Here is a 21,913-nt window from a genome sequence, read left to right on the forward strand (position 1 = left end):
GCAGGCATCACTAAGCCTGCTTAAGGCCAAAAGAGCCTTGGGTTCCCTCCCCTTCTTCCCCACAGCTTTTCTTTTCTTTCTTCGCTGGAATAGAGCAAGCGAGCTATTATTGTCATTCGGCCTGGCCTAGTACAGTTCCTTTTGGCAGTCACAGGCCTTGGACCTCAGCCAAGGTCTATCCCACAGGATGCTGGGAGCGCTTTGAAAATTAAATCTCTCAAGAACTCACGAGGCTGCAAATGCCATGATGTTGCTTGACCTTGGGTTAAACTCAGCGGAAGAGGAGCAGAAGCGGCGGCGGCGGCAGCCACTGCCGCATTGCTAGCCTCGGATCACTCCTGGGAAGAAGAGCCCTGCGGGGAGCGAGGGTGAGGGGAGGTTGGGGCGAAAGAGGCGGTGCACAAGCGGGAAGCCAAGCAGGGGAACTGCCATTCTGCATTAGCCCCTAGCCGACTGATCAGTCCCTGCCACACGTTCATTTTTTGCTCCAGACCCTTTGATGCCTTGTGAGAGCCACGTGTATTATTCTTGCGCAGGTTTTAAATGAACTGCGCCTCTTAATATCAAGAAAATAGCATCATATGGGTAAGTGCCAAAGCATCCCTCCCACCATTGTCCCCAGTGTATGCAGCAATTAAATATGAGCTTGTGGGGAGTAACAATCCACTTCACCAACAGACTGACACACAAAACTACACCTCCTCTCTTTGCCCCTTGCTCAACAAGTCCCAGCCCTCAGGGTATCTGTCCCCAGCTGCCTTCTTCCCCGTCCACATTTAACTCCCTGGGTGAAACACCAGGAGGCCTGATCCTTTGCCACTTCAAAATACTCCAGGACATATCCCCGAATCCCACATTGTTCCAAACCGAGCCTTATTTAACAATATGCACTTGGGAGGCACCTTCTTTCAGGTGCCTTCTTTTCTGAGCAGCTCCATTACAATCCAGACAGCTCCAGCCCCTACGGAAAGCAAAGGACACGTGTTCCGGGAGCCCTGCTTCCTCGAGGAGTCAGCTGGCTGGGGAGAGGCAGCAAGAGAAGCCTCACTGTAGGCGCCTCTGTGCATAGTTGGTGCTTTGTCATGGAGATTCTGCAGGTCTTGCAAAGTCTCCGCTGGAGATGCTGCAGCTAATGAAACCTCTTCAGCCTTTCCACTCACTAGCGGAAGTCCAGGGGGAGCTCAAGAGGGATTGATGGATGGACCCCTGGAGGTGCTTTGGGATCAAGTCCATCTGCCCTTTCCAATTCCGTGTGCGCAGAGCTGTGCTAGGCTGGGTGAGGTATGCACATCTCATTATGTTCCGCTGCAAAGCCTCTGCTTCAGCAAACCTCCCTACGGCCCTCCGCCCCCTGGAGCTGGCCGATTATTTTTGTCTCAGGCTGGAGGCCCGGATATTTCTGAGTATCACGACATTTGTGTAGCATTTCTCCTACGCTCCCTCCCCTTTCAGTCCCCCCAGCACAGTCCCAGAGGGACAATCCAGATGGAACCGCCCAGCCGCCCTCTGATCAAGCCAGGAGAGATTTGTAATTAGGACTCAACGGCTATTATCCCATGACAGCTGAGTGCGGTATCCAGGCAGCCCGGAGGCCACAAAAGGAATGCGAGGGTTTTAAGGACAGAGGGAAAATGCAAGTGCTTTTCAGTCGCGCCATATTGCGCCAGCCTCAGTGACAACATCCCACCTGCCAGGCTGGATTCCAAGGGCAGCGTCAGTGCAAAAGGGCAAGGGCAATGGAAGAAGGGGAGGAGGACGGGCAGCAGCTACAGGGGTGCGGCGTGGGGGAAGAGACCTCCACGACCAGCCTAGCAATTCTGCCCGGGGCGCAGCCAGCTCTGTCTGCTGAGGCAGGCAGGACAGTCTGCCGGAGCAAGGGGGCAGAGGGTCCAATTTCAGAGTCCTGTCCCCACGCTGGGGCTGCGGCGGCGCCGTCCAGGCTTCACATCCCGCCGTTCAAATTCCTCTGGGTGACACATGGCTCTGGAGCGCAGCCATGGGAGACCGGAGCGTCCCAAGAGGGGAGCAGGTGTCACCATCCTCCCTCCGTTTTCTGCATACGCAGCCAGGCTTCCTAAAATAGAGCCCTCCTTTAAAAAGAGATGGCGCCTGGATCCAAGGGTCTTTCCAAATATTTGTTTTACTGCCAAGCCTTCAGAGAGGTCAGGGAGGAACGTGCTCTCTCACTCCTCAGCTCCTTTCTCACTTGCTCTGCGTGCTGCTGCCAGAGCTGCGGCACCTTTGCCTGTCTCTTCTGCTCCCGTCATTACCAGTCTGCTGGCACACAGAGAGAGAGAGAACGGCAGGAGCAAGAGGGCTGGCTGGGTCACGGACCAGCAAGCAGACCTGCAAGTGCACAGTACAGGCAGCTTGCACAATAGGCAAACAAAACTCTGGGAATCTGGGATCTATAGTGTGTCAGGATGGGAAAAATCAGGTTGTGGTTCAGAGAAAGCCAGGACTCTCAATGCCCTGAGATGGTCCGGCCTTGCCATTCTAGACTTTGCTGCTTCAAAGCACATCAGGCTTTAAAACAAGCACTAAATCTGTTAGACAAGTAGTATGAAAAAGTAAAACCCAGTCCAGGACATCTCACAGACAGCCTTTACCATCCAAGGACTACGTACTGGTCCTGAAAAGCAACAGGAAATTACCAGGGGCCAGCAAGGGATGTGAACAAACAGTAAATAAACCCCAGGAACTGGGGTGTACGATCCGTGGCCATCTCCCCCGCCCCCTTTAGCTGCACACACTCAGTGACTTCCCAGCCAGTACATATATATTCTGCTTTTTCCACTGCAGTTCGCATTGTTGCTTGAATATATTACGAGATGCTATTTACTTCTGGCTGCAGACCTTTGAGCAGCTTCCCCTCCTGGCGCCACAGATCAAACATGGATGGACTCTGCCCTCAGAATAGAGCAAGCCAGATTCAGAAGGGGCAGGGGAGAGGAAAGTAGAGGTCTGGGAGGTTTAATGCCCCAAAGCATCTAAGTTGGCCCTCCCACACAGAGCTTCTGCCAAGGCCGGAGGAAGTGAGTCACTGCTGGAGCCGGAGCAGGGACTCCGGAGTTCATAGTCACCCCCTGGAAAGGCCTGGAGCAGCGGACAGGCTCTGCCCAGGGATCAGCCAGCATTCGATTCCTGTTTGTGTCCCAGATGAATCATTCCTAACAGCTGTCGCCGTGCCTGACTGTGCTCCTCATGTGCTTTCTATTAGCTGGGAAAACAAGGCAGGCTGCTCCCGAGCACGGGGAGTTTGCCTTGTGGCAGCGGGGCGAGCGGAGAGGGGAGAATCTGGGAAACCTGAGTCTGTGCTTCAACCCTGCACACAAGGCACTGGGTTCTGGGAGTGGGAGTAGACACCGCTCACTGGGGTGTCCTTGACCCCACTTCTGCACACCTTCTCCACTCAGCAATTTCTGTGGATGTTGTCATCAATTTTGTCATCAATTTGACTCCCACATACATGCCACTATTCCTCAAAAGCTACAACCCTGTGCCTGGCAGAGCCAGCTTTTCAAGAAGTATTTTAAGAGACCACAGAAGGCACAACCCGGAGAGACTTTCCCATTCAACACCCTGCAGGCATTACCAACAGCCCCATGCAGCCAGGAGGGAACCACAGCACGACAGTCAGAGCGGGGAATAAGGGCCTTCAACAGCATGAGAAGAGCCTGAAGGAAAAAGCCCAGGCAAAGCGGATGGAAAGTCACAGCCTCCCTGTGTGACTTTCAGAAAGGCTCTGTGCCTCTATTTCACCCCTTCTGTTGAGCAGAGGCGAGGGTGATGGCAGCGGGCTGGGAGGATCGAACAGCTCTTAAAGCTGGACTCAAGAGGAAAGGAGCTACAGACATGCAAAAGTGTGGCTATTAATTGAAAGAGCAAAAAGAGAACAGCCCAAGCTTCACTCCCCTCCTGCTTCAGTCACTGCCCTAAGGGAAAAATGCTAGGGTTGTGCTTTCCACCTCAGCCAAAAATAATCAGCAGGCTGCAGGGAGTACAGGGCCTGGGGAGGGAGAGAAAATTTCTCTTCTCGGGCTGCCAGAGCAGAGAGCCTGCAGCACATAATGAGAAATGCATTCCTTCTCTCCGCATTCCCTCTCCTGCCACCACCTCTTCACAGAAAAAGCATGTGGGGCTGCTCCAAAAGAGTGTGAAGCCCAAGCCCGTGGTTCTCTCCGTCCCTTGGAGACGGAGAGTTTGCAAACAAAAATAGGATGCTTGCGCACTAATCCCATTGCTGCTCTCAGATGGCCTCCAGCCCCCATCAAGTATAGCTTGGGGTGAATGGAAAACACAAAGTTTTGCTGAGTGGACAAAAGATCTGTAATGGTACAAAGAGAAGGCCAGGCACCCGTCCGCTTCTGACACCTGAACGGTGCTAGTGGCTCCTCAGCCACTGTCGGAGCCAGCCCAAGTACTGCACTCAGGGTTTTCAAAACCACTCCACGGGCTTTCAAGTGCACTCACCTAATAAACCAGAAGTAATAATTCATCAGAAGCAAAGTATTTGAGGGACTGAATAGCACTGACTTTTGATGATTTTTAGGCAAAATCTTCCAAAAGTGGAATTTAGCCACCTGACAAAATCACTCCATGTCTCATCTCTGCTCATTCATCCACATTCGGGGTTGCACACTGTACTGTCGTGCATTTAGGAGCATTCTGCCCTGCAGCTCCAAAACACCTTTCCAAAATCTCTCTTGCATCATTCCCTCCTCATAGCTCCCTACCAGTATCCGTTCCTTGCCAATGTCACTATGGAGCTGGCTAGTGATGTACTTGGAATGGAGTTTTTTGGAGAGACGCTGTATAAATAAGACTCAGACAATATTCAGCTTATTTTGATTAAATAAAACCATTTGGTTTTAATCCTGCCACTAAGAAAAGGAAGCTATTCAGTTACGTCTCATAGGCTGGTTCTTTACTATATGATGTGTCTTTACAGTGAGTGGGTCTCCAAGCTCTATCACACATTGCATACAAGATCCTTCCCTGATTCCATGCCTCAAATACTTCACCTCTTCACAGGGGAAAATAATATTTTATATCCTTAGTAAAAAGAATAATAAGATCGCAGTTCTTTGAGATTTAAAATAGAATCCCTGAGGTTGGGAATTGCTAAACGCCATCACTCTGTACGCTCCTTTGCCAGCTAGTATCCCACCCACATTGGCAGTATAAAACTATTTGCATTCGGTTTATTTCACTCATAGCCCCTGAAACCAAGGCAGAGTCTGAATTCAGTATTCTACTGGAGCCCAGCACACTCATTCCAATAGCGACCAGGTCAGAGAAGAGCGCAGAACTGGCCTAGTAACAAAGGCAATACATCTCTCTCACATCCACTATTCACATACTACTCACAGCCAGGTAAAAAGCAGCCCGTTTTTGTGCCAATATCGCGTGCCAAACCCTCCCACCTAAACCTGGGACCATGCTGGAAGGTTCCCCTGTTTTAGTGTTAAAAAAAAAAAAAGCCTAAATCATCATAGACAACAGTGGGGAAAAAGAATAAAGGGAAAGGAGGTAACAAGCTCACAACTAAACCTGACCCAGAACTCCATCACAGGATGTCAGGTCATATTCACCAGCGCTAATAAAAAAAAAAAAAAAAAAGAAAAAAATTTTTCCTTTCTCCAGTGTTAGGTAGGAAATCCTCATCTCACATGCAGGCAATGGAGTGTCATACTTATCTGTGCTGTACATAACCTTTGCACATGTGTGAAAGTTCACTCTCAATGTAGCAGTCCCTGTGCTTTCACTGGGGCTATGCTTTCACTGCTAAATAAAACAGGTCTGTGTCAAAAGACTGCTGATGTGTGCGGTGTTAAGCACATTATAGCTTCCAGCTTTCCTTTTCCAGAAGACAGAGCTGGGGCTGCTGATATGGCCCATATCCTGCGAGGATGGACTTGACTAGAGTACTGCAATTTGCTTTCTCCGACATCCTATTGCTGACCCTTGTCTGTCATTGTTGTGTTTCAAATCACCACACTTCCTCCTCTTAGTCAAAAACCTGGCTTCTCTCCAGAGGATGTTCAGGAGAGAAATATAGGTCAGAATAACTCTCCGCCTTAAACTCCCCAGCATCTTCGCCTCAGCCACTCCTTTTCCACGTCATTAGCATCAGGGCTGCAGGATGCCAGGAAGAAGCAGCCTTCAGTGGGAGCTCAGGGCTAATTGACATGCCTTTCAGGCAGCAGCGGTGCCAGGAATCGAACTCCTGTCCCCAGAGAGTGGCGGCAGAGGCAGCAAAAACCTTCCTCAGTGGCAGATGAGTTTTTCCATTTCCTTGGTTTCAAATCTTGCTTCTGTTCTCCCCAGTCTCTGCTGCGGCTCCAGCCGTGAATTCTAGGGAAGCCCAGCTGCCTCAGCAGGTATGGTCTCGTTAATGAGCAATTAGCTCCTAGCCTAATTGGGCAGCAGAATGGCTAATGAGCCCAGCCATGGCTGTCTGTGCCCTCATTATCCTGTGCTCAGTCAGTGGTAATACTGAACTTCTGTCCCATTTCCGTCACACCCCGATCAGAGCACTGGCTGAAAGCTCAGATGTGCTACTGCTCGCTGCCTTTTACCGCTCGGAAGCTGATGGTTTGCCTTATCTGTTTCCTCTAGCAGGCCTGGAAAAGCTGCTCTCACCTCCGCGCTACACAACCAGATCCTCCCTCCTTGTCTGACTCCTACTCTTTCACTCAGCAGGTTTTTGATCTCTCTTCCACACATTTATAGTTGTGAATACAGATACATACAAATATTTAAGTATTTGTCTACGCATACACAAGGTGTTTATTTATACACACCTATAGGGCTGAGACTTGTGAAAATGAACAAGAGCAGTGCTTACCCGCCTAAGGAACAGAATTGGTTAAGACACTTCCGGTACAATACAGAAGAACACTAATATGTCTTACTTTAGCATGTATTAAGAAGAAGATCTAACCAGCTCAGGCACTCTTAGCACACAGAGAGGAATCCTTGCACCAAAGACTGCAGTGCTAGAAGAACGGCAAGGTTAATCCCAATCTTTGCTCTGTCATTCTAAGACACAAATCTTCAGGAGTCCTAAGTAAGTCCAAGTTGCAAATCACACAAGCCTGTTTCAATTTGCTCTACTTTGGATTCAAAGTTAGGGAGTCACCAGTTGCTGGATTTCACCCAGCATCATAGCTATTTTCTATCATTTTTAGCCCTGAAGTGAACAATAAGCATAGAAGGAGAAAAATGACCTGCTCCTTCTTTGCAACGGCCACTGACCAGACTTTACTGATTGCTAGGAGGTTGGGAAATCTCCATGAAGTTGTCTGTCTCACAGGCTGAGCACACCAATTAAAAACGGTCTATCCTCACACAGCTGAAAGCATCCTGCAGAAATAGCAGTTCTTAACAAGGAACCTCAGCATCATATGCCAGTTTAACAACGATACATGGAAGATGCACTGTCTAGTTAACTGGCAAAGCTCTTTAGCAGAACGTATCTTTACTTTCCAGCATTTAGATCCAGAGATCTCTTATGAAAAGTGGCACGTGACCCTTAATGGCAGCAGACAGACAAGGTTGGGGGGGTTTGGCTTTTTGTGTGGTTTTTTTTTTTTCAAGTCTTATCCAGCTGCTAGGTTTTGGACAAACTCCCTGCTGTTCCTGATAAGGCTTTCCAGTGGCTGCTGATGATTTTAAACGTGGCTTCTTCTTGCCTCCAGGGTACTTTCTTATATTAGATTATCTCAACATATCACACGCGCTTTTTAGTCAATTCACTGCCATCCTGTTAAGAACCAAAATTATATTTTAACTGCTCTTTTGCCCTAGAAGGACTTGTTTGACCTTGTTTCACCCCACCTAGTGGTTCTCCTCTGAGGGGCTCATGAGATCAGCCAACACATCCTGTCACCTCCAAATGCCTGTACGTTGTAAGACACCCCCAAATGTCTCCACTTTTCACTGAGCATTTTTACTTTCATTGAACTGTTTGGTTTTGGAACCTACAGACTGAAAAAAAAAGACAAAACCTTCCCCCTTCTCACCCTTTATACAAATGTCTTACCATTGTTTTTTCTGACAGTATTGAAACAGAGGGCCAGCCTCTTTACCGGTCCAGAACAAACCCCCTCGGCACAAAATAAGCAGCTGTAAGAAAGGAACTAGGGATACCTGCTACCCCAGTGCCAATGATGCTGTCAGAGCAGGCACATCACTCAGAGGCAAAAACACCCCTTCATGTTTTACACATGGGTGTAAGACTGGGTCAAAGGCCCCATTTTAAGTATTGAGCGCTTTTTTTTTAAGCTACATCCTCCCAACATTTATCCATTCTTGCCCAAGCTGCTATAATCGGACTAAAATCCCAAACACCTTCCATTTAGGACAGACAACCTTTTTTTCGTCATGACTTCCCAGCATTATGTTGGGCTCCTTCAGAATCTTCTTCATGTAAGATCTCAGAGCATTTAACAATTGTTAATGCAAGCTTCATATCACTTATATCTACAAAAGAGGAAGCTGAAGCACTGAGCAAGCAGTGGCAGATAAACCTCATAAAAAACATGCCATGCTGTGCACTGAACCATTAACAACCTACACCAGTATCTTTCAAGGGCTAATTTAATTAATGGAACAAATGCTGAATCACAAGCCAGGTAAGAGAAGCTTCTCACGTCTTTTCCCTAGCATGTGCTGAAATCCTTCCTTGCTACTGGGAAAAAGAGCGGCACAGTCATGTGCATGGGATTGATTTCCCAGAAGTCCAAGACTGCATAACACCAGGCATTCCGCAGGGGCAGGCAGCAAACAGAATATTGTGTGCGTTTTTGACAGTCTCTCCTTTTACTGCGGGCTCCCCACAGCGTTTCTTTTAAAAAAAAAAAGCTTTTGCACAGCCCTGTTGATATCTCCTGGCTCACCCACCTCCTCTTGCTAATATTTTATTTATTGCATCCTGATCCTAACAAGTGAGCTTCTTCCCCAATCACTGCTAATTAGACTGGGTGCCTCTCCAGAGCTCGTACGCACACAGAGCTAGACAGAACATAGATGTGCTTTGCAATTCACAGGAAGTATTCAGTATCTGCATAGATTGTCCAAAGACCATAGCGCTTGAATTAGATCTATTTTACCGCCAAGTCTAGGTATCAGCAAGCAGAATTAATATTGCATTTCAGTGAAAGCAGAAGATAAAAGATTGGCCAAGCCTATATACTGATGTGGCAAAAACAACACAAAGACACGTAAGAGGAACAATTTCTCTTCCCCTCTCTCTGGTCCCTTTCAAAAAGCTGGTTACTGGCTAACGGTTGAACCTGCCTTTGATACTGTCAAGTTTTCCCAGCCAAAAGTGCAGACTTTGAATTTCCTTTTCAGGGTGAATGTATGGTTGGTACTTTTTTTTTTTTTTTTGCCTCTTCAGGACAAAAGTGGAGAAGATGAGGTGAAGCTATGAATGTAGAGTGGGGGGGAACTTGGCAGGAGCTAGATAGTGGTTGGGGGCCTTGCAATAAAAGCTAAATGAAAGGGCACTTCTGGAAGCTAGAAAGATGGCAATGCAGTTCAAGGAAATGTCTCCAGAAAATACGCAGTATGTCTTGTTCCCTGTACATAAGAAATCAATGTTGGACCAGGGACATCATAAATGGCAGAAGGGACTTTCATACTGAGAAAGGTGTTTACAACACAACAGATCTTAGAGAAGTGAATAGAGCTGTATTTCACCTAGGGAATGCTGTCATTACACACAATTAACAGCAGCCATTTCTCACCCATTGCAGGAGAAGATGAGAACAGTTTGGCCAACCCTATGCACCAATACAGAAAAGGCAACTCAAAGGAGGCCCTTCTAAGGATGTTTTTATATATGGATACATGAAGAAGTCATTTAAGTAGGCTGATTTCCAGGGAAATAGTTAAAATGCAACCAGCAGACGCTATGTGTAGGAGCTGGTGGCAAGTCAGGAGTTGCTCAAAGAAGGATTTAAACTTCTGACCTTCCAGCTCTGGAAAGGCAGAGGTGGGGGGGAGGAAAACAGTAGAGGTGGATGGGGAGTAGTGGAGAAAGTCATAAATCTTTTCATTCCTCCACAAGCATTCAGTGTGGCATGAATTAGTTGTTCCCCACCACCAATGCTGCAAAATACGAGGAGCAGAGCAGGTGGACTGTAGGGTGGACTCTCGAGTAGACCCCACAGAGCAGCTCTTCACAGGAAAGAAATGAGTGATTCATGAGTCTGGCTCCAATCAAATCACCTTTTGCCACCAAAACAGCAATGGCACATTAAGAAATCTGCAAGCTCTACCATTCCTATACGAGGGACAAGGGAGATGTGCTCCTTGGTGCATGGCAGAATGGAGCGCTGCCATTTATCTCTTCACCAAAGACTGCATTAAAAATAAAAGTTGAAAAGCCACCAGCTGGATGCCATACACATGCTGGGCAGAAGGCCAGAGGTCTTGCTCTTTCTCACTTTACAAACATAGGTGTCTAGCATAGGAGATGCTAAATATCAAAGGGCATAGCTTAAACTGTCCCACATACTTGGCAGGATTGGTGGGGAGAGGGTTAACACCTGGCTGTGAGGACAACATGAAAGTCAAAGCAGCCACTGTCCTAGCAACACACTGGTTCATTCCAAGTTCATTTGTGAAGTAATCGGGTGGCTTGCTTTTGGCTACCCTTGATTGACTTCCACCTGGCTGGGATTCAGAGGGTCATGACAGACTACACCAAGGTATACACCAGCTCTTGACACCAGATTTCCTGCTCCTTGCCCCAGGTCTGAGGACATCTTTGCAGAGGGACCTTGTACAGGGATGGTTCTGCCCTGCTGCAACTCAAAGGTCTGAAAAGCAGGCACATTGTATTTCTTCCCATTTCCCAGCACATAAAGCTTTATGCCCTCTGCTAAAGTGCTGTTGTTCTGCACCCAAGCAATTCACTCAGAATAGGTCACAAGTTTGAGCAGTCTAGAAAAAAAGAGGAGGTGCAAAACACATGCGTGCTAGGAATTGTCTGGGCCAGTGACGGAAACAAAGGATATGAGTGACAACATCTCAGCTTCTCCACATCCATTTCTCCATCTCTCCTTTCCCTCCCCCGCACTGGTGAATATTGCCAAAGGTACTGCAGGGCTGTCAGTGACCTCTGGCCACAAACCACTTACAGGTTCAAGCAGAAGATGTATAGACTTCACCCCTTCCAAACTGCCACAAAATACCCTGAACTAATCCAGACTGGCCATTTTTAGTATCAGCAGACTTAAAAATGGGAGACTACCTCCTTGATTTTGAAACAAAGAAATACAGAAGCAGACTTGTTGACTGATCCTGGACCCTACTGCAAACTCTTGTCCCCATGCCATGTGTTCCAGTCTACTCTCATAGGAATGACAGAGCATACTCCTCATTGCTGTCTTGGAACAAAACCTCATGCAAAGAACAAAGCTAAACATTTCTAACTGAACAACTAAGACTTAAGAGACACTTCTGGCACTTGACAGCCAGATTACTTTACATCCGTAAGTACCTATGACACCCAAACTCCACTAGACTCACGCACTATGCAAGAGTGCATATGAGATGCTGACCAGGTTGTAAAATTGGCCTTTGGAGCTATAAAACAGGAACATAGCATTTCAGACAAGCCTAGAGGCTCTATTAGGCTTGGCTTCTTTGACCACAGCCCAGTCGGAGAACATTTAGCCTTATCCTTGAACTTTTAAACTTGTAACTTGAACTTGGGTTTTCCCTGCCTTTCAGGGATGCTGATGGGTATTTCACTGAGGCAGAACATACGTTTCTCCCTTTAAAAGCAAAGTTTGTGATGCAATTTCCCCATGCTGTTTATCCCACAGGAGCTCCAGCAACGGCTCCAGCAAAGGCCGTGATGAAAAACCGAGCCGGAGCTTTCCTTGGCCTTCACAGGGCCTGTCATCAGTAAACAGCACTTGGGACACCATGTTGCAGTAATGAGTTCTCTCAAATCCTGGAGCCCCCCAGCAAAATAGATGCATGGGGAAAGGTCACGAAACATTTCTATACAAAGAGCTAGGGCAGTGAACAACCTCTAGACAGACGGGTTAGAAGAAATTAAAAAGGGATCCAACCCAAATAATTTCTCCTCCCCTTTATGACATTATTTGCAAAGAGTCAGTGCCATGGTCTTCAGAAAAGGTGCCAAGAAGGTTGCGATAGCACTCCCACACCTGGGAGACAGGAGCCTGCTTTCCTTGAAAAACCCAAGATCAAACAACCCAATAAGCACAGACCTCTGTCGTAATAAGCTAAGAGGCAGGACAGAAAGAAACTGGGGCAAAGAGAAAAGGCATTTCAATGCTTGGAATAAACACTGAGACCAGCCCCACGGACATTTTGCTGGCAGATTTGCGCACACGAGCAGTGCTATACACACACACAAATCCAGCACATCGATACACAGAGAAAAGCTCCACATTTATATAAACACAGACCGCTGAAGGAGGCAGGAGCCAGGCACCTGCTGGCAGTTCCCTCTGTCTCTCTCAGGGACTTCGAGCACCACACTAAGTTGCTCCGAGCTCCTGTTCCCTCACCTTTTGTCTTCTGCAGCATTGACAAAGTGCTGCTGGTATTCTTCATACAGGCAAGGCACCACTCCTACTCCCAAAGAGCTTGCCTAACAGCAGTAATTAGAGATACTGCATAACATAGCTAACCGCTGCCTTCATTACTTTACTTTAAATAATTTTTTAGATATTGTCAACTAGCCACAATCTCTTAATAACCTTCACATAAAAAAAAAAAAAGAGAGAGTTACACAAAGTATTGTTGCATATTTCATATACAGACACACAAATATCATCCACAGCCAGGAAATTCGGCTACTACTGACTGGCTGAGCTGACCCCAAAACCTGACCTCACTGCTGTGCACAAAGAGGAGGAGGAGGGTTCCACCCTTGAGGAGGAACCACTTTTAGGAGAGCTCTGCAACATCATAGGATTTGGAGGGCTTGGGGGCAGGGAAGTAACAGGAAGAGATGGCAGGAGCTGTCAGAGTGGGCCGCTGCTATGATCCTCTGTCTTTTAAAATTGATTTTTCAGAGACAAAGTATATGCCACATGGAAGAAATGCAGTCCTCTTCCTGCCCACCCCAAGGAACCCTCTGCATCCCATGTAATGCTCCTGCCCCGATACGTTATTTCACCGCCTGCCTTTCTGCCTCCATGCCCTGCTGCCCAACAGCCTACACGTGCAACACACTTCCTTTGCCACCCAGATCCTGCGAGGCTTTCAATGCAGCTGGATGTTGACCTCCACAGAAAACACTGGTGCTACTGACTGGAGCAGCCGGATCAGCAAACACGTGTCCCGTCTACCAAACAGATCAAACAAAACTGGAGCTCTGACCTCCTCTATCACTTCTTAGTCCTGCAGCCTGTCAGGGTTTGGGCTGCCACAGACGCAGGCCTGCGTAATAAGGGGCCCCGGCTCCACATCTGCAGGCGCTTACAGGCTGAAGCTGTGCCCAAGCACAGTGCATGCACACCAGTTTTGGATGTACTCCACAAGCCCCTTGGTGCTCTGACACCAGGAGCTGGGCACCCACTCTGAGACAGGATTACCACAAGGGAAACTTTCAGAAAGGCCAACCCCCTGTAAGACATCTTGAGACAGGTCCCCTCTCAATACACAAGTGCAGAAAGGAGAGGACTCATCAATAAGGTCAGAACCATTTTATGTAGGGCATCCTCTACCAGTACAGCAGAGACCAGTCCTTACTAGACCAATACTGTCTGACAGCAGCCATTGATCACCGCAGCATGTCAGCTTGATAAATGACATCTACCTGCAGCAATAACCGACAGGCACTCTGGCATGCCTTCCAGACAAATGCTAGCTCTCAAGAGGCTGCGACAGTCACACCAAGAAACGCAAAAAGTCTAGAAAAAAACCCCTTCTGCTGTCACCCAGTTGCTGAATGGTGTGGAGGAGGGCTATTGTTAGCTGGGGTTGCTATATTTAATATTATTGCGTGGCTTGTGTATTTTTCCAGTTCAAAAGCCAGCCCAGAGTTGAGGCCATTTAAAAGAAACAAACATTCCCAGGGCAGCTGCCTTGTGTTTATATCCCTGTTTCCATACAAGGGTATCGCAAAAGCATTACTTGCTGGGAGGCAAACGAAGGCACTAGGAGGAGGTGCGACTCACACAGGGCCACACAGCCAGTCAAGAGTCCAGACAAGGATTCCTTGACTGCATTCCCCCAGGATATAAATACACACACACAGAGCAACTCACTGAAAGGGCCTGTGTCTCCCAGCCCCTACTGTGGGGTAAGCAGAGCAAAAGAGAATTGCGACCACTCTGCAGTGCCAGATGAAGCCGAAAGGTGCACAGCGCACAGCCATGAGGGTAAAAGAAGAGGAAGCAGATGGGAAATTTTAACAGCAGAGACTTGGTTTTGCAAAACAAATGAAACCCAAGGAAAGTCACAGACGTGCAGCGTTGTGTGGGAGCAGGTGGTCCTGGATCTCACAGGCCTCTTCTCCCCTGCTATGAGGAAGCCCATGCTGCAATGCTTGTGGAAGCCTTGCTTTTTAGCTACGACTTTGGTACAGTAATTGCTGTGAGCTCCTCAAGATTTCCCGGAAACAGACGCTGAAGGCTGAGGACTGAATTTCTTTTTCCGAGCATCTGCTGCCATCCGGTGGCAAACGCTGCAATGGCACCCAGGGTGTCCCAAGGCACCTTGGCAGAGGAACAGCCCTGAAACAAAAAAAAAGGAGCCAACTCTATCAGCCCCGGCCCTGGTGACAACCTGCAGCCTGGCCCGAGTCACCGGGGAGCACAGTGTCCGGAGGAGGCAGCTCCTGGAAGGAGGGAGCGAGCCGTCTCACGCTCATGCAGACAGGGAAAAAAATCAGGGTGAATCACCAGACAGAAATCAACTGCTGTGGGAAACCATCAATTCGCATCAAGGGCCCAAGTCAGGACAATTTAATGCAGGCCCACTCCCCCTCGCATCCCTTGATTTTCCTTCACTGTCCTTTCTACTCCCCCCCCAAAGGATGCAGAGGGGTTTCCCTGCCCCAGCTCTCCAGTAGCCAGGAGGCATTGTAAAGGCAGCTGTGCCAAGTCCCTGCAGTCCAGCTGGGCACGGCAATGCATGCCAGGGACATCAGCCAACTGCTCATGTTTTCTTATTTGCAATCTTGTAAATAAAAATCAGTCAGACAAGAGCCCTGGGGGCTCAGCCAGAAACAGTCCAGTCCCCCATCATCTGCGAGTGTCTGCTCTGCGAGACTCAGAACTCAGTCTGGCACGTGCGAAAATACACAGGGCACTGCAGTTTGCAGGAACGGTGCGCAGCAGTATGTTAGACTGTTGACAAGAAAAAGCAGCAGCCACATAGCTAGACACTCTGAGGGGACAGAGCTGAGATGCCCGAAAGTTAGTATTCCCCAGGCAATAAGAAAAAGCATCTTAAGAGAGAGACCTTATCCATGGCAAAGGCTTAGACATAGCAAGTAATAATTTAAGAAGTGCAAGGCCAAATCTTCACTTTCCCAATGTTTTAGCAAAGGCTCAGCTCATCATCTGTAGTGTCCCAGTACCTCAGAGCAAACACGACCCTGCGACATGGCACACGCTGTGCAAACAAGCTCTTCCTCTTACGGGAATTACACATTTAGTTAGAATATTGTAAGCATTACTCTTAATTACTCCAAATAAATCCAGCTGAACTCAACAGCATTTCTCCTGCTTTCTGGCGGTGTAACCAGCAGCTCACGATGGACCACTTCAGAATAGACGCTTCTGCTCCCACCCGTAGTTGGTCATCAGCACTGGAGAAGAGCAGTGGAGATGGAAGCGTTATCTTACTGCCTCCTCCAAAGCAGCAGCTCCAGAGCATTACGGGCCAGATCCACGCCACGTAACTGCAGGCTGGTCATCTACAAGCAGATGTTGCTTCACTGAAAATCTTTCCCTCTCTGCCAGGGACTCTGTATTGAACTCCTTTACTCAACCCCCAGGTCAGAAGAGACCATCCCAGTGCACAGGGATGAGCACCGGAGCAGTTCTGTCCCATTTCTACCCAGCAGGTGTTGTCCTGTGTCCCACTATTAAGGCACCTTCTTTCTTTCCACCCTTCACACTCAAGAGCCCAAGTTGTACCCCACCCCAACTGCAAGAAGCCTTCCACAATTTCCTCTCCCTCTCCTTTATGCTCCCTATTTCTTATTGCAAGGCATCTGCTTAAAAAACAAACGTGGTCCTAACGTCCCAGAACAATACATTTAAATAAGCACATAAAAGACTTTTTATTGACACGAATAAATTGATTGGGATCATTACTTCATAGCTGCTTCCCACAGAAAAGGCCTCTCAAAGGCAGCCCGAGGCAGGGAGAGAACATTTACATTTAGATGAAGGTGTTTCTGTCACAGCACCTCCTGACGGTTTCTGGACCCAGGTATTGTCTTCAGAAGAAATGAGTAACATCAAGCAGCTTTTCTTTAAATAACACAAGATAAAAAAAGGGAAAAAACATTTCTACAGTCCCACTGCAAGCATACTGTGGTCTGGAATCACATAATCTTTAGCAAAGCAACGTGAACAGGTGAAAGGAGTAGTATTATGATGCCAGGAAGAAACAGCAAAGAGCTTATGTCTGGAAACTGATTTTTCCAGCACAAACTCTGTTGAAATGTCCTGCTTTGTGTACACCAAGCAGTTGCAGAGGTTTCTATCACCAGGCTGTGAAGAGTTCCCTTACACACCAACAATGGACTAGATTCAATGCTGCTGTGAAACACTGTAGTACCACCACAAATTTACACCACATGGGCTTTACCTCCAGCCTTTACTCAGTTCATTACACTCTTAAGTCTTCAAGACACCTGACAAATGAAATGCATGGTACATTGCTTCAGTACTGATAGAGTGGAAGTGCCACCTGTTTTAATGGTCTTTTTCCCGGTGCGCACCGACTAGACAAAGCTTTTCACTGCCCTTTGCATCCATGTCCCCAGCCACCACAGAAATGTCTGTGAACAATAACTGACCTGCATTTTTAGCTGCTGTCGTTGAAAGGCTTGTCTGTGCCAGCAATTTGTCCTGCTTCAGCACTACACAATAGTTACAAGAGTAAAGGCAACAGATTCAAGTATAAGCAATAAAATTATGTTCTCCTGTCTTATCTACTGTAAAGGAATAAGTATCTTGCAATCAGTCAGCTGGGGAAGAAAATTAAGTAATCCCTAATCAATACCACCTACAGTAAAACTCGGCACAGGCCAGGCTGTAATGCCTGATGGATGAAGAAGGACAGACTACAAACTCTCTAGGTCCAGCACATTCTCCTGTTGAGCCAAAAAAAAGTAGATCAAAAGGGGGCAAGAAAGCAAAACAACTCATTAATAGTTTCAAAGTAAAGATGTGCCACAAATTCCGAGACAGGATACAGTCAGGGGATTATTTCAGTACTGTCATCTGAATGAATCAATAAAGCTCAGTGCCACCCTAGGGACTGGAGTCTCTGCTCAGGTTCCAAGTCCGAGGTCAACTCGAAAGAACTTACAACATACACAAATGCAGACAAAGCTTCCCCGTATGCTGAGGCAGCTGTAGAAAACTTCCTGGCTGCTCTCCTGCCTGCCTTCACCTGGAGGGTCCCTGCACGTCAGCACAGAACACGCACATGATGGAATGTTTAATTAAATGCTGCTTTATTACCAGCGGTGAGACACTTCACAGTGGCTCTATGTCAACCCTAGCATTTTACAAACTGTTCCAGTTCTGTATCACAAGACATCTGTACACTTTTCAAACTGTGGCAGCAATTGCAAACATCTGTCTACTCATTCTGCAAAATCAGCATCACACTCCTTTTTCTCTTCTTGAGAAGTAACATGGTGGCACCAGCAGTCAAGAGAAAAATGTGCTGGCACAAGGGCACAGTGTATTATAGGGATGTGCGTATGTATTGAAGATAAATCCCTCAAAATTCCCAAAGGTATAGCTCCAGAAACTGTTGAAATACTTTACACTCTCCAGCCTTCCTTCTGACATGCTCCTCAAGCTCGTCACCCTTCCTAACACACCAGCTAGAAGGAGTAATTCCCTGTCTCCCAGTACACATCTTTAGAGGCTATGTATCTATACGGTGCTAGCAAGTCCAAACTATGATCCTCATTTACCTTCACATTCCCCCCCCTCAAACAATGGCTAGAGGAACATCTGCAACATAAAAATACCTTGCTGGCAGATACACTGGACACGGTGCAGTTTTGTCCACTAGAAGATCTAAGGCTGAGTGGACCCTTTCACAGAAAAAAAAAAAAAAAGAAAGAAGAGCACACATAGAATTCATTTATTTCAAAAATGGACATTTTAACTGTTGAATAATTCCTTCTGTTATCCTCTGCCCCTACTTCCAATAAATTGTCACGGATACTCCCTCGGAGTCAAACAAAACCCTCAGTATTCTGAAGTGCTGAAGCTCACTGGAGCTTCTTAGGGAAACTGGACAGTACGTTCCTTTACTCCTTTGCTACTGAGCATTCTCTTCTGCTTCTTAAAATACCGGTATTGATATCCATTTTATTTACTACTATACAAAAAGCATTAAGATCTGAAGGAACAGACTAGAGAGAAGTCAAAAGGAGGATAAAATGGAGACAGTTAGACAACAATAAAACAATCCAAGTTAGAGGGAGGACACCCTCCCGTGAGCTGCGGCTGAGTATTTTGAAAGCTCACATTCAGCCAAGTTACCAGGCCAGGAATACCAGATTCCTTGTAACTGCCCAGACTTTGTAATCAGGGTTCATTCAAACAAGCTGCAATGCCAGAGAAATTTCCAACTTACAGATTTGACTAACACTCTGTTCCAGCAAAACCAAGACCCCAGGCAAAGTGAAATACAACTCCATTGGCATCATGCACAGCTATCTTCCAAGGCCAGTGCATCAATTTATTCCAGAATTTCTCTCCCATACACGCGTTCCCTGGTGCAGGAAACTCAGCCTCGCAGCTATACCAAGAGACAGGATTGCTCGTAAGCCAAGCAACAACTCTGCAGAGCATGCATCCTTCTGGTGACATTGCCACAGGTAAGGATGTTGGACAAATATTTAAAGAGCTAACAAATAATGAAGTGGAATTGCAACAGGATTCAGAAACTGAAAAGACTCAACAAAGTAATCCACAGTAAAGAACGGGTAACAAGACCGATGGCTTGAATCTTTTCTGGGTCTTTCACTTTGGCAACTGTACTTCTGGAGTTACCCTAAGCGTGCTTTGGTGTAAAGGAAAGCACACTTCATTAGTATTAATAATCAATGAAGTTATTAATGCTTATATTGAAGCTGGGCTCGATTTAGTGCCCTAAAATTTACAAACTCTGGCTTTCAAAACCCGAGAGATGTGCGAGCAATGGGATTATCAAATCCTATCCTGGATGTGACTTCTACCTGCCGAGTGTGCTCCAGTCACTCAGTGCTATTTTTCTTAGTGCCTTTCCCCTTCTGCAGAGCAATGCAGAATGCTCATCCAACCAGAAAGTGGATTTGAACCATATTTATTGGGAAGATTAATTTCTCTCATTTGTGAGTGCCGCAGGTGACCATTCTTAGTTTTGCAAAATGTCACAGAGTTTATGCAGATAAATATTAGGTTTTTTGTTTTGGGTTGGATTTTTGTTGGTTTTTTGGGGTTTTTTTTGTTTGTTTGGTTGGTTGGTTGGTTTTTTGGTTTTTTTTTTGGCCAGATTCCTTTACTTTTTTTTCTTTTGGGATACAGTGAGAAAGAGGATGGTGACTACGAACAGTGCAGGGAAGCACATTCTGAATACATACAGAAGTAGCTGAATTTGCAGGGGCCAAGTTACCACTTCTACAGAGATGAGCATTTGTAAAAAACAAAAATTAGCTCGGCTAAATCATCCACTTGGGATTTGTGGTTTTTATTTTTCACTCCAGTTTGTCTTTGCAAAGTCAACACCATCAGAAAAATCAGGCTTGATCACCTTGCATTAAAGAAGGAAACCAGCAGAACAGCAGTTTGCAAAGGAATAATTTTACATGCAGGGCACCCGAAAGGCTCTTCTCTCCAGCATTAGACATACAGAGTCTTTATAATACACTTAAGAGTGAGAGAAACTACCCTGGAAAAAAGACCCAACACAGACACCAGCAAGGCTTTCTCAAACTTACCTGTCACACAGGAGTGCAAGGGAGGAAAAACTTCCAGGACCATCAGTGCAGGAGCAGCTGACTGGGACATATGGAAGAGCACCTGTGACAGCAACATGGACTGAACTGAGCAAACAGAAAAAAAAAAAAAAATGGGGTTGCAAGGGTCTTGGCTACCTCAGGCACCAAAGGAAAACTGCCAGGAGGAGCACAGAAGGACCCAGCTCCTTTAGGGACCAAGGGACACTACCAGGAGGGGCAGAGGGGAAGATGGCTCCCGTTGGGATCAAGGAACACTGCTGGGAATGGCCGGGTGAGGGTGTACCTCAAGGTCTGGGCTTCCCTCTGCAGGCAGGCAGACATGGCTGCTCTCATGCCCCAAGACTCCCTCCCACCACCTTTCTGTCACCATTTTCCCCGTCACTGCAGGGGAAAGGCTCTTACCTGCACGCTGCCCACCCCGAGGGACTTGCAGCACCTTCTGGAACCTTCCGCAAGGTGCCCCGACAGGCTCCCTGCGCAGCCCGCCCACCCCCGGCCCCTTCCCGCCCCCAGCCTCCCCTTCCCGCCCCCGGCCCCGCACACCGACTGCCCCTGCAGCACAGAAAATGGCGGCAAGATCTTCAGGGACTGATCCCGACGCAGAGCAGCTTCTACAAAGAACAGAAATTTCACAACAAGCAACATAAGAGCTCCCTTTTTTTTTCAGGTTCAAAGAACAGAAAAGCAAATTCCTGAACAGAACACCAGGCTTCACCTTTTCTCCTTGTACCTGTACGTTTTAAGAAGCGATCCATGGCCTAGGAAGCACTGAAACCCCTCTGCTTATGTTACTTTTTACAGCCAGTATGGCATTAGAATGAGGCCTGTAACGTGCATGTAACAGCCATGCGATAGAGAGATTTCCAGCTTTTACCCCTGCAACGCATTAACACCAGACCCCTACTGCAACAGGAACTGTATTGTTCAGTTTATGCAGTAATAAAAATCCTCTTGGGCCATATCCCCGTAGGGTTCATAATTTTAAGTCTAAAAATGCAGAACCTGTAGCAAGAAAAGGAGGGCAGTCTAAGCCCATTCAAGTTCTACATTAAGTGCAAGGAATTACAAAACACAAAGAAATGTCTAAATAAATACCACACCACGTGTTCAAGTCTCAGAAAAAGCACTTTCAGAATCTATTTCCAGTAGACAAGAACTGACCTTCCCCTTACAAAATGCCACAGGGTATAAATAGAGCAGCCTTTTCAAATACACAGCTCCAAACTCCTGTGCAGTTTGTCACGAATGCTTCTCCCCCTGCTTCACAAACAACAAGCCGCTCTTTTCTCACTATACTCAGAGCACTAATTAGCTTGAACTGGAGTTAAAATATCTATTTCTGAAAAATTACAGATCAAAACCAAAGCAGAATCAGGTCAAGAATGCAGCCTTCCCATCTCCCTTTTGACCAAACATTTATTCTGTAAAGATACTCGCCACCTCTCTCCGTGGCATCACAACATTTTCCTAAGTTTTGGAGACGCTGATTATCACAAACTGCAAATACAGAACACCCAAACAGCCAGCTAACACAAAGACATTGTAAACCCTGATAGATGGAAGGCAGGGAGCCATTACAAATGCACACAAACATGTAACTTCATGCAACTTGAAAGCAAATTTTAGCTTTTTAGCAGGCAATGAACAGAAAATGAGTTATCGTGCCTCTTCCTCTCTGCAGTTATCATCCCTCTGGAATGCATCTCT

This window comes from Chlamydotis macqueenii, chromosome 21 (assembly GCF_036417535.1).
Source record: "Chlamydotis macqueenii isolate bChlMac1 chromosome 21, bChlMac1.mat, whole genome shotgun sequence".
Classification (NCBI taxonomy): domain Eukaryota; kingdom Metazoa; phylum Chordata; class Aves; order Otidiformes; family Otididae; genus Chlamydotis; species Chlamydotis macqueenii.